This window comes from Gossypium arboreum, chromosome 10, assembly GCF_025698485.1.
Source record: "Gossypium arboreum isolate Shixiya-1 chromosome 10, ASM2569848v2, whole genome shotgun sequence".
NCBI classification, from domain to species: Eukaryota; Viridiplantae; Streptophyta; class Magnoliopsida; order Malvales; family Malvaceae; genus Gossypium; species Gossypium arboreum.
In genome coordinates, this window is record NC_069079.1 from 110,920,412 (window position 1) to 110,934,122 (window position 13,711).

The window sequence follows — 13,711 nt, forward strand, 5'->3', positions numbered from 1 at the left end:
CATCACATATCATATACCAAAATCAAACCATAAATTCAACCATAATTAAGCCACATCACAGGACTAAATATACACTTCACAAAATATATTCAACTACCTCTAGCCTATACATGCCATACTTCAATATATACATTTTCAAAAGGTACCAAATTAAGGTTTGATAGTGTGGTGACAATCCTCGATGATCGCTGAGCTCCCGATAGCTACGATATCTATAAAACAATGCAAACACACACAAAGTAAAATTTCAAAAGCTTAGTAAGGCATATAAAAATAAACTTATCATAAAATACAATTATAATTTAATTCATTTGCATGAATCATGGCATATCATAATGATAAGTTCACATTTCTCATTTAGCTCAAAGGCTTATAATCATTTACTCATATATGCATAATTCACTTATACTTAACATATTTCATTTTCACATCATACTTATTCAATAAGTTCATATATATACATATGCTTTGTACTTACCTTATTCTCAAGCATACTGTACATTTCAAACGTACCTGAATCGGATACATATTCACATAGTCATTCATTTCTCGGAATGCCCATTGAACCATTCGGAATCATAAGGATACTCGAATAACTCAAAAAGCTCGTACAATGCCAACGTTCCAGATGTGGTCTTACATGTAATCAAATATCGATGCCATTGTCCAGACAGGGGTCTTACACAAAATCAAATATGATGCCAACATCCCAGACGTGGTCTTACACGTAAATCATAAGTCGATGCCAATGTCACAGATGTGGTCTTACACGATAACATATATCGGATCCTATGTCATGACATATGTATCCTAACTATTCCTAAGGTTCGTACGGGGCTTTTCGGGCATCAGAACTTTGTCGATACTTTCTCGGATTTCTCATATTTAGCTCTCATATTATCATTCATCAAAATACAATGTCATATATATATATATAAATGATTAAATAAGCTCAAACACATTTATTTGTATATCGACTTACCTCGTACAAATTCGAATCAACATAATCGGCTACTCGACGACTTTCGACTTTCCCCAATCTAATTCTGTTTTCTTTGGTTCTTGATCTATATAAATTCAAATTTAACTCTTTTATTCACCAAATCATTCAAATCAATCCACAAATACACATTTAGGGCATTTTACAAATTAGCCCTCATATTTACACATTTTGACAATTTAGTCCCTATTTCACAAAATACACATAATTTGCATATGCTTATGCATAGCCGAATATTCATAACACTCATACAAGTCCTCATATTTCATTTATTTTACATTTTAGTCCTTTAAAATATCATTTTCACAATTTAGCCCAAATTACTCAATTTCATCAAAAATTCAAAAACAAAACTTAGTAATCTAAAACATATCTTTCATTTACTAACATCAAACTTCACAAAGCTCACAATTTCATCAATGACATATTTCAAAATCATCAATAAAATCAGAAATTAGAGCATGGGCTTGACAGATTACTAAGCAACGATTACAAAAATGTAAAAAATCATCAAAAACCGATCAAATTTCATACCTTAATCACCGAAATAAGTTGCCGAACCCTAACTTGAATTTTTATTCTTCTTTTTCTCTAATATTCAGCCATGAATGATAGAAAATAAGATGGTTTTAACTTTGGTTTTAACTAATATAACGTTAACATGCATTTTACCAATTGAACTTTATTATAAACATTATAAAATCATATATATTAAGGCCATTTATGTCCATTATCAAAACCAATGGTTTAATATCAACATAAGGCCTCTCAATTAATAAGCCATGTCATTTCAACACTTTTAACAAATAGCATACAACTTTTACATTTTATGCGATTAGGTCTTTTTTATCAAATTGAGCACACAAACGATTAAATTTTCATACGAAACTTTCACACATGCTAATTCACATACAATAGGCACGAAAAATAATATTAAAATATTTTTCTAACTCGAATTTGTGGTCCCAAAACTACTATTCCGACTAGGGTCTAAACTGGACTATTACACATAGACTGGTCCTAATCACATAATTAATTCCTATTGGTATACCAATTGTATCCTAGTCATTTTACCAAGTTTACTAAGGCAATGCACATGATCTTTCCATGATGTACATAACATTTCTCATATATTAGTGCACATATATGTGCATTTGATAAACAAATCACATAATCATTTCACATTAATTCTCATATATCATATTTCACATATATGTGATGATGAGCATTTGAATATTTTCATTTGAGGCATTAACTTATTCTTTAAGCACTTCAATTACCATTACTCACATTTCATTTTTTTTCAATCTTATATTCACATATTCACATTCTTTATTCTTATCAATGTTTCAACAGTTTGTCAAATAATATGATTTTCATATTTCAATACACACTATCTCTCATCTCAATTCACATATACAATTTAATATTTATGTCATTCAATTCAAAATTATACAATCAATTTAAACAACTTAACATGGTTGTCTAGTTGTATACTAGTAACTAAACTATTTATATCTTAATCTACAAAATTTAAAATCAAGATCAATTGATATTTTGGAAACTATATTTAAATATTCAATACCCTTTTTTCCCATAAAAAATTCAAAATTTATTACCAAGTACATAAGTACCATCAAAAAATCGACTCAAAAGTTGTTGTGTGGCAGCTCGAGTCTTCTTCACTGAAATTTGATTTTTGTCTTAACTTATAAATTAGGCTCCTCTTTCATTTTTTCCATTTGAACCTACTAATTAATATTTTTGAGCATATAAAGGTCTTCTAATTCAATTTCTATAGTTTTTGACAAATTTTAAAGATGTACCATTGTTGTTGTTATATATTCTTTTAATGAAATTTGTTTCACAACTAAAGTTTAAATTATTAACATTTTCATTCAATTGTTTTTAAACTAAATCAAATATCATTTTATATAACTTAAGTTTCACACAACATAACTTAATTTACAAAGCATCAATTTTTACAATTTTGTTCAATTCACTTTGCTTTATTGCTTCATATTAGCAATTTATTTTTAACAACATTTTACATATTAATATAGTTATTTAAAGTGTAATAGTCATTTCCACCTGGCCATTTCTATTAATTGAAGCTAATTAATAATACCTATTATAAGGTAAGGAAATTTCCATGAATACTTACTTATTTGGATGAACAAAATAAGACAAAGTTCTATTTTTCCTTTTCAAATCTATAACTTTTCCTTTTTCTTTGCTTGAAACTTTCTTTGCCATTACTTTCTCTGTAACACCCATGCCCAACCTGAATCACTGAGCCCGGATCTTGGGTATTATATCACGATACTTAAATTTTCAAAACAGACAACGCGTACTTTTGATTTTAAAGCATATTTCTTATTTATTTTGTAAAAGTTCTCATTATTAAAGAAAAGTATTTAAAATAAAATATTACGTCAAACTTATCATAATTTAATTACAACATAAAATTTTACTAAAGACTAACTCTAAAATGTGTAATCCTACTATACACTACTTTTCCAAATTGAACACTGTATGCATAATAGCCCAATTTTCCCCTTCCTTGGTGCATTCCTATCGTTGTCCTCTTGGCATAATCATTCACAACAATACCTAAAACATAAACATAAAATTTGTAAGTTACACAAACTTAGTGAGTTTAAGTACAAAATACCTTTAAACTTTTCTTTTTGAATTCTGCAGTCTGACTCTTTGGATAACCATTTTTGTCTTTGGCGGATACTTTCACAGCTTCAAATATATATACTTTATATATACTTACACGCCACTTACCATTCTTTACTTATTATCTCTCACTTGACCCTTTGGTTATCTCTAGATCTTACCAGACAGTACAATCTCTTCTATTATCATCAAACAACTTTCAATGTTTATTCCATTGGTACTATTCTCTTGGTAGATCTACTCAGAGATCTTTCATTTGGTGAATACCCTTACTAAGTTTGATAAGCATATCATATCTTGTCTTAGACCAATGAATAATCATACTGATGAAAATTATTCTAGATTATTTAGAAGAATTCCAACACATCCTTGTTACAGAATACCAGAATAAACCAAGATGACAAACAACTCAAATTCCATAAGATTTCAGAAAGAGTCATGATACCATTCAGATATGATGGATACCAAATACTTAAGTTTCAGCACTACGTAACACAAATGAACTTAGGTTGACAAATGTGTATATCTTTCTTGACTACAAATATGCTCATATTATAGACTAATAAATTACCATGGTGGATACTCCTTTTAAACATACAGATAGAAACTTCTTTTCAAGAGACTTCCTTTAAGACTTATTCGATTACATCATGAAAATAATTCAACCAAATTAACTTCAGACGTATCATACACTTACCATATACTTATTTGTTAAAGAATTCTCAAAACTTATCCAGAACTTACCATAAGGGTGGGTAATCACATTTTATCAAACAGATATCATTAAATACTCCATTATGATGATACAGGACTTGCCTCAAAGGCTTAACAGATCACGCCACACAGTCAAACATACAAAATCATGTGTTTATTTTCCTGGCAAACTTCCATAGAAGGTGCCATGGGTTTCTCCCTCATGGACTTAAAATTAACTTCATGTTGTGATCTGTCAGTTCGATATACACATTACCAAAGGCATCACCATGGATATTCATACAGTCATATATTTCCATAGGTCTCAGCCATACGGGCTTACACATTCTTATGTTGTGATCTATCAGCTTAGCCTTCATCTTATTGGAGGCTACAGCATGAGTGTTTTCATATCATACATTGCTATGGGTCTCAACCACATTGTCTTACACTTTTTGTAATGCCCCAAAATACATGTATATGTACCTGTATTAATTTGACATAAGTGTGTATCTACTTCAGTGGTTAAGTGTTCTAGGTGTGTGTGTGAGGTCCTAGGTTCAAGCCACAACTTGGGTAAATTTTGGTATTTTAATGAATAAATCCTAAACTTGGTCCATTAGGCTTATATTTTATTGATTGTAAAAATATGTCAGAATGGGCCTGCTGGTCTGGTGGTTAAGTGGAATGTTAAGTTGCTTAAGGTCTTGTGTTCGAAACCCTGTGTGGCGAAAATGGGGATAATTTTTGCTCCCTGTTCGGAAAGAGTTGGTTTTGACCAGGGTTCTAAGTAGTAGTGGTATGGTGGGGGAGTGTTGGAGCGATTCTAGAAGGAAAATAAGGGATTTGAGATATCTCAATTGTTGGGGTAGCAAATTTTGACCCTTCCCTTTCCACTCTCTGATTTTCTACGCCGTTTCCTTTTCTTTTTCCCTCTAGTAGCTGCCATTTTCCCCTTTCTTTTATCTCTTTTTGCTACCGTTTTGGTACTGACATTTTAGCCATTCCCTGCTCACATTTTTCCTTAATCCATTTTTTCCTCTAATTCTTTTCCGTTTTCACAAATCGCACGTTCGGTAAGTGTGTAAGTAGTGTTTTGGTTTTGGGACTGTAGAATCATTGTTTAATGAGTTTAGTTCATGTTTAAGAGGAGGCGGTGAGGCTGGAAGTCACGCTTTTTCAACCTAAATCGTGATTGAGTTCTGTTGTTATCGGTAAGCCGTTTATGTGTTTTTGGGATTCTCTGTTTCAATTTGGTTTTAATGCGTATCAAGTGTTTAATCTGGTATTTGTCGGTCATTAATAGGTTTTGGAGTGTTCGGGGTTATCTTAGCTTTGAATTGATACCAGTTGTGTACTCGAAAACACAGAAAACAAGAATCGACGAAAGCCAAAAAACTAAATTGTCGACGCCACACGGATGTGTGGTCACCTGTGTGGTAGGTCGTGTGGCAGTACACGGTCGTGTGGTCAACGAACTAGGCCGTACGCACGTGACACGGGTGCATGACACAGCCGTGTGATGGGCGGAGAAGCCGTGTACAAGACACAGGCTCGATCAATTAGGCCGTGTGGGCTACACAGGCGTGTGAGCCCACATAGGTGAACTACACGGGTTTGTGGGATTCTGGTCTAGGTCGTGTGACCCATACGGCCAAGGCCAATTTGGGCCGTGTGGGCCACACGGGCGTGTGGGCCCACACCGGTAGGCCACATGAGCTTGTGAGCTTATTTTTTTAAAATGATCTGCAAGGTTACACGAGTCACCCAAGTCGACTGTGGACCTACTATAGGGTCGGTAAGCGTTACTTAGACCCCTAAACGAGTATTCTGACGGTCTAATTTCGGTACTAAGCATGAACTGTGATATCTGAATTGATTGTATGATCTGATAAATTGCATATTAGCATGTCATATTGTATGTTGCATTGCATCGGGATTGGGTTGATGTTTTGAAGAAAGTATTCTGAAAGGCTCTTAAGCCTGAGATCTAGCAGCTCAGCTGCAATTAGCTGATTATGTGCCGCATTTGGTACAGCATGGTGTGTAGGGATGGGTGGTTTGATTTTATCCCCACATAATGTGCAGGGTTGGACGGAGTTGGTGTGTAGAGGCTGGTGGGTAGGACTCTGTTATTCTGTTATGTTCTGCATGCTATATTTGAGATGGGTTAAGGCCCTAATTCATATCTAATACTATATCTGAGTTGGCTATAAGGTCCATTCTGATTCTGTAAAGGGCTCAGGCCCGAACTATATGTAAATATATGACTTATTTCGGATATTGTGCTCTGTGTATATTTTTCTGTGGGGATTACACACTGAGTTTGCAAAAACTCACCCTTTTCTGTTTAATCTGTTCAGGTAATACCCAGCATTAGACGGATCGGTGCAGCGGAGGACTCGATAGTGACCATTGCTTCTGCCTCACGATAAATTTATGATTTTATGCTTATCATGGTTTTAATTTTTATTTGGTGAAATTTTGATGTAATTATGGCCATTACGGGTTTTTGTTTAAATTTGGGTTTTGTAACATTTTATGGTTTTACTGCTAGTAGTAGAAAGACTCGGGTTTTCAAAATAAACAAACGGTTTGTCAAAATATTCACGACCACTCAACAGTGTCGAAAGCTTCCGCGTAGGTTAACGTTTTGATGATGATAAACTAAATAGGTTACTTGGTTTGAAAACCAATGTTAAGATAATGAAGTGTTTTAAAATGGGAAATGAGGTGATAGCAATGATACGATTTCAAAAGCACTATCATGTGACATCGCCAGATTCAGCCATAACATTTAGGCCGGGTTTGGGGTGTTACACTTTTTTTCGTATTGTGATCTGCCAGTCTGGTTAACAATATACCTGCCTACCAAAGGCATCATAAAGAACACTTTATCTAGAATTTACTTATCCAAATTTGTTCACACGTAGCTATTCAATTTGTATATTCCTATATTAGACTTTACCTACATACTTACCAATCAGTTTCTATTCTTGTAATAGTTCTTACATAATATCATTACACATACATAGCATCTTTACTATGCTTCACCCACTTACCTATTATCTGCGATACTATCATTATATATAAGCTTTTACCTAAACAATTAACATGCAGAAGCCAAAATTGAGACTCGCCTAAACCACTGTTCAAAGCTCCAAACTCAGACATCCATCTCGACCCAGCAACAACAACTGCTTAAAGAACACAGATTCACCATAAAAACCCTTTTTATGCAAATTGCTAATATCCTAACCATAGATAATCTCCATGCAAGACATTGTATTCATAACTTACTATTCCTATAATTTTTAACATCTTTAGTCCTTCAAAAACTTGACATGTAGAGATATAATACTTACCAGGAGGTAGACCAACCATTGATTAAATCAAGAACCTTAGCTTCCAACTTCATGAGAAAAAGATAACATTAAGATTTAAGAAAAAGGAAGCAGAGAATAATACTGAAAGAAGAAGAAAAATTCGAATTCGATTTGGTAATTATCAAGCTGAGCTCGAGTAGCTTGAGCTGAATTCGAGCTTAGTAATATTTGACTTGAATGGCTCGTGAGCCTTATTAAACTTTTAATATTTTTATATTATTAAATTACATTATTGCTCTTAATATATCTATTATTAACCCCAAACTTAATTATCAAGACTAGCTTGAGCTTGAGTATAAAAATTGGTAAACGAGCTTAATCAAAAGCTTGAATAGCTTGAGTAGCTTAATCAAATATTATTTGACAAAGTTTCAAAGATTTTTCATAGATATTTCTAAAAATTAATTTTTCAACTAGATTAAAAATTTTATATGGTAAATTTTCTGAAAAATATTTTATACATATCAATTTTGAATTATTTTCACTATTTTAAATATAAAATTTTATTTTATATTATAATAAATTAAAATTAATTATAAATTACCGTTCGATTATTTGGTAACCATAATTTTTAACTTACATTTTGATAAATCGTCTAAACACTTCGATCGAAGATTCTGGTAAAAAATTACATATGAGGTTGAAATGATTATTAATGACCATCAATACTGCCCTTTGTTTCATGGACAAGTGAAGTACACAAAAGGTTAAAGAAACTTGTTCTCACATGAAAACTAAAGCTAATTATGTTCAATTATTAGAGAAAAAGCTAATAATTGTTCCATAAATATGTATTGTACGAGATTTAGTATTTATGTTAACGAAGAAGAAGAAGAGTAATACTGCATATGGGGAAGATGAGAAATTTTCATATTTTGCCTTCTTTTATTTCATTAAAACGAGTTAAAGTCAATCCTAATAATTTGGCCCAAAATGCACCCTTGTTTCTAATACTAATCCAATTGCTCAAATTGCTTCCTAATGCTCAACACATCTTAATTTTAAAATCCAAAATATAATCTTATGTGGAAAGTCCAAAATACCCCTTTTAATAATCCTCACCCTCATTTTACCACTAAAATCTTTTTATGGCAAAATACTTAATTTCATGAACTTTTCACTTTTATCCAATTTAGCTCATACCTAAAATTTTCAATTCCACATTCCAATATATTCTCCATTTCTCATTTATGCAAAAATAATAATAATTATAGAACTACCTTTTCCTTTATATGGTCAATTTGCACTTTAGTCCTCATATTTTCACTAAATCTTTATTCAATTCCTTTTCTAAATTTCTAATTGATTCTTTTAAAGGAAACCATTTAATATCCTCATTTCAATTTCTTAGGAATGTTATTATATACATTCTTGGAACAATACCATTTATTGTATTGAAAATTTGAGGTGTTACAATTGTGCCTATATAATCTTGTAAACTGCATGTTATATATTCCATTGGAACCCACTCTAATATCTATATGATTCTTAAAGTAGCTTAGAAAATCAAGCATCTACCTATTCTTCCACATGATAGTTAAACCACCATATTTTTAACACAGTCAACAACAAAGCAACCACTCATATCACATTACCTTCAGATGCGGTTTATTTCATTATTCACCAACCACGTCTCACAAGGGAATACAATATAGGGATCTTTAGTGAAGATCATTCTCCTTAAGGCCTGAACTATTTAAGGACTCCCAAGCCATTAGCATCTCTAACTTAAGAGTCTCATGACAATCAGACAACCTCCATCTCTTCATCACTAGAGCTGGACATTTCAAGTTCACAACACTACCCCTTTGCTCAGCTTCTACATTATCATGCCCAACCTTTTATTGTTCTCTCTATGCCTATCCCATTTAAACTTTAAAGTGACCTTGTGGTTGCTCTTCTAATTCCTAAATGGAGCCATGTTCATATAAAACTAACATGTTCCATTCTAAACTCATTACGCAAACGAATCTCGAAAGCCTTTCCCTTTGCCACCTTAGGTTGCCTATTAATCAAATGCAAAGTTTTAACACCTTCTTAGGTAACTAATTTACATTTGGTTTTCAACCTTGAGGCGAATAAGGAATTAGTACCAAAGTCAGCTTTCGACCTCACTTGTCTTGCATTAAGCACTTCAATGCCCCTGCTAACTGTAGGCTTGTCCTCTTTACTCTGCCTCTAAACCCCAATAGCCCTCAACTAGTTCTTAAAGTGTAATTCATCCTCAGGTGTTTGCACATGGACTTTAACTATAGAGCAATAACCCACTAAATACCCATAACAAAAATTGAGAATCCTTTCATAATTAAATAGAGCTAATCATTCAACTCAACCAAAACCAGTAAGCCTAACTACTCCATGCAAATGTTTTGAAATATCCATTCTAACTCTGACCCAAATATACTCTCCCTATCCCCTTTTACTGTCTCTCCAATCAATTGCCAAAACCTCACCAATAGATCCCTAAAATTGAAGGGCAATGGCTCGACTCATCCTAGTGAGAGGGACATTGTAGAACCACAACAAAAAGGAACCTTAGCAGGTCATATTCAGCCATAGAGAGACCATCACTATATTTAGTCATCACAAACAATGATTTATAAAAAATCCAAGGGCCTAGATGGAAAAATTTCTTCGTATCCTCCATAGAGTCGAACTTGACTAGAATCAAAGAGGGAGATAAAAAGGAAAACTACACCACATGCCCTTGAAAACATGAAAGAGAGCAGTTTTTATTATAAGCACTACTAGTGACCAACTTGTCTACCCGTCTAAGCTTTAGAACACATGTAAATAATGTTAGATTTGTAAAATAAATCTGAAACTTAATAAACCAGTATCTATCATGCCAAAATATCAAGAATAAATCAAGAATAAAACTAAATGCGGAAGCGTACCTGAATCCATGAATTCCTTGAAGCTTTTCCTGATCTTGGGGATTTGATCTTCCAAATTAGTACACAATAAATTTAAAGAATATTTACTCTCTCTTTCCTAAGCATGAGATATTAGAAAAGATATCTTATTGTATAATTTGGGGACCATAACCCTAATATACCTTGGCATATTAGTTCTAATCAAATTCTAATTAGCCTATCATTAATTAGAATTTGATTAGAACTCAATTACTAGAGTATCTACACATATTTGACTCATACTTTATTTAATAATTAAAGCCCAATAAAATTATAACCAAAGTATATCACTTTTAATTTGAGCTAACCTATCATGATACTAAATAATAACATATAATTATCCTTATTTTCTTCCGTAGACTTGAACTTAACTAGAATCAAAGAGGGAGATAAAAAGAAAAACTTCACCACGCAATTTTTATTATAAGCATTACTAGTGACCAATTTGCCGACCATCTAAGCCTCAGAACTATGTAAATGATGCATCATTTTCTGAGACCGCAACCCCGATATCTTTTTTTTTTAGTAAATTTCATCTGTCACATCAATAATATCTTAAGCAAGAAGGAAACATAAAAGTTCTACGTAAGAGGATAAGAAAAGATGATCATACAACAGAGCAAGAATAAGGAAAGAGATCAAATTCACAAACACTTGGTTCTAGTTCGAACTTAAGGCCTCACGACACAATATTTAGTTTGGGGCCTTATTTTCTCTCAGTTGGGCCACCCAAACACGCACAAGATCGACCCTGTATTGCCTGTATCCGCATAAAGATATGGCATCAATTTTTAAATTAAAAGAAAATGGATGTAAGTTAAGAGAATTTAATAAAACCGCTTTATAAAAGTATCGCCTAGATTTATGCTAGCTATGCAAGTATTCAAATAGCACACCATACATGCAATCATATTAAATTATGAATTATCCAGGCTATGGTTGAAAATAACAAAACCGGATGGGTCAGTTTAATTCATTGATTTATATCTTACTTGCTTTGATTATTCAAAAGTAAAATGGGAGAATTGTCCCAACCCAATCAAAACCTGAAAGCTACAAATCAATTAAAAATCAGCAAAACCGATTGTTTAAAAACAAATTTCTTTTTCTTCATTATGTTTCTTCTTTTTATTGAGTTTTCAACTTTTATTATTTTATACTTTAATTTTTCAATGAATCATTTGACCCATTTGGTTGAATTGGAAATATAATATCCATTGCTTTGGTTTTTTAATCTTAACACAGTTTCAACCACATTTAATTAAAAAAATTTAATTTAAGCACTTATATTATATAGTTCAGTCATTTTGATCACTTTCGTTAAAATAAAAAATAGTAAACTGATGTGACAGTTAAAAATCGATTTCATAAAAATTTAGTTTTTAACTTTTACATGTTATATTGATTTAGTCATAATTTTAAAAGTTAACTCTCAAAGTTTACAAATATTATCAAATTGATCCTAATTCTAAAAATTCAAAAAAATATAAAAATACATCAATATTTAAAAAAATAATTTAAAATTTTATACTAATTTTTATATTAATATTAAATAAAAACAGTTATATTAATATTAAATAGAAAAGAAACCTCCTCCCCCCCACCCTGTCCCTTTCCCACCCCTCGCCCACCACCATCCCTCTCCTCTTTGCTGTTGCTGCAATTTACTCAAAGCTATTAGTTGGAAATTGTAGGAAACAGTGAACAAAATAATATCAATCTTTAGTCTGAAAAAGAAAAGAAAAGAAAAGAAAAAAAAAACATAAGTAGGAAAGACAATACAAGTCATGAAACATAGTTGAATGTTTATATACGAGAATGAGGACGCACAAAGACAAATCTTGGTTGGTTTTTCATGAAAGGATAACTATTTTTAAATTGTCAAATGTTTGAATGCCCAAAAATCAAATAAAGTAAAATAACCATACTTACAACCAATTATGTCTCACTTTGTTTTTTCAGAACAAATATAGAGAAAAACTAGTGAGAAAGCTTTAGGACCACATGTGCCATTGGATAACATAATCTTCATCTTATATGAAAATGCACATATTTAAATTGGGTATGTTTGGGAATTTGAGGCAAAGAGATATAGGAAGAAAAAATTTCCCATGACACGGCGGGTAAACCAAGGATAAGCATAATGTAGACACAATTCCAGTAGCACACAACGAGAGAGAGGGGGATGGTGGTGGGGGAGGTCCGGTGAGGGAGGTTATTTTATTTTATTTTATTTAATATTAATATAAAATTTTAAATTTATTATTATATTTTTAACATATTTATGTATTTATATATTTCTCTAAATTTTTAGAATTAAGATTAAATTAAGATTATTTATAAATTTTAAAGATTAATTTTAAAATTATGAATAAATTAATTTAATATGTAAAATTGAGGGTTAAATTTATTATTATACTGAATTTTTAATTATCATATTAACTTACTATTTATGATTTTGACGGAGTGAATAAAATGATTAAATTATGTAATATGGGGTTTAAAATGTAAATTTTTATTTTAAATGCTAAAATGAAAATTTTTATAATTAGATGTCTGTTTATATAATTTATCCTATATAATAAATTATGTGACACTTATAACAACACAAAAATTAAAGTCACAAACAAATCTTAAACTTTCAAATTTATCATTAATCCATTTTAATTTTTTTAAAATTGTAATTTAAATTATTTAGTGCAAAAATCATAAAATTAATGAATGACATAAACACTCTTTATTATTTTAATTTTAAAATATTTTAATGTGAACAAACCGTGGCTGAATGGATGGGTGTGGGGATGAGATGAGGTTAGGTATTCCGTATTCCATGTCAATCTCTCATTATTATTTTTTGTCAAAATCATGTGGGTTTTTCATTTATTATATGAGGACAATGCCAATGGTTTCCCAAAGCTTTGGACTTTACCCTTTTTGACATTCATGGAATAACCCTTTCCCATCCTTTTTAGATTAATTCCACAAACATCCATATATTATCCTCAAAATTCTAAATTCATCCTTCAAGTTCA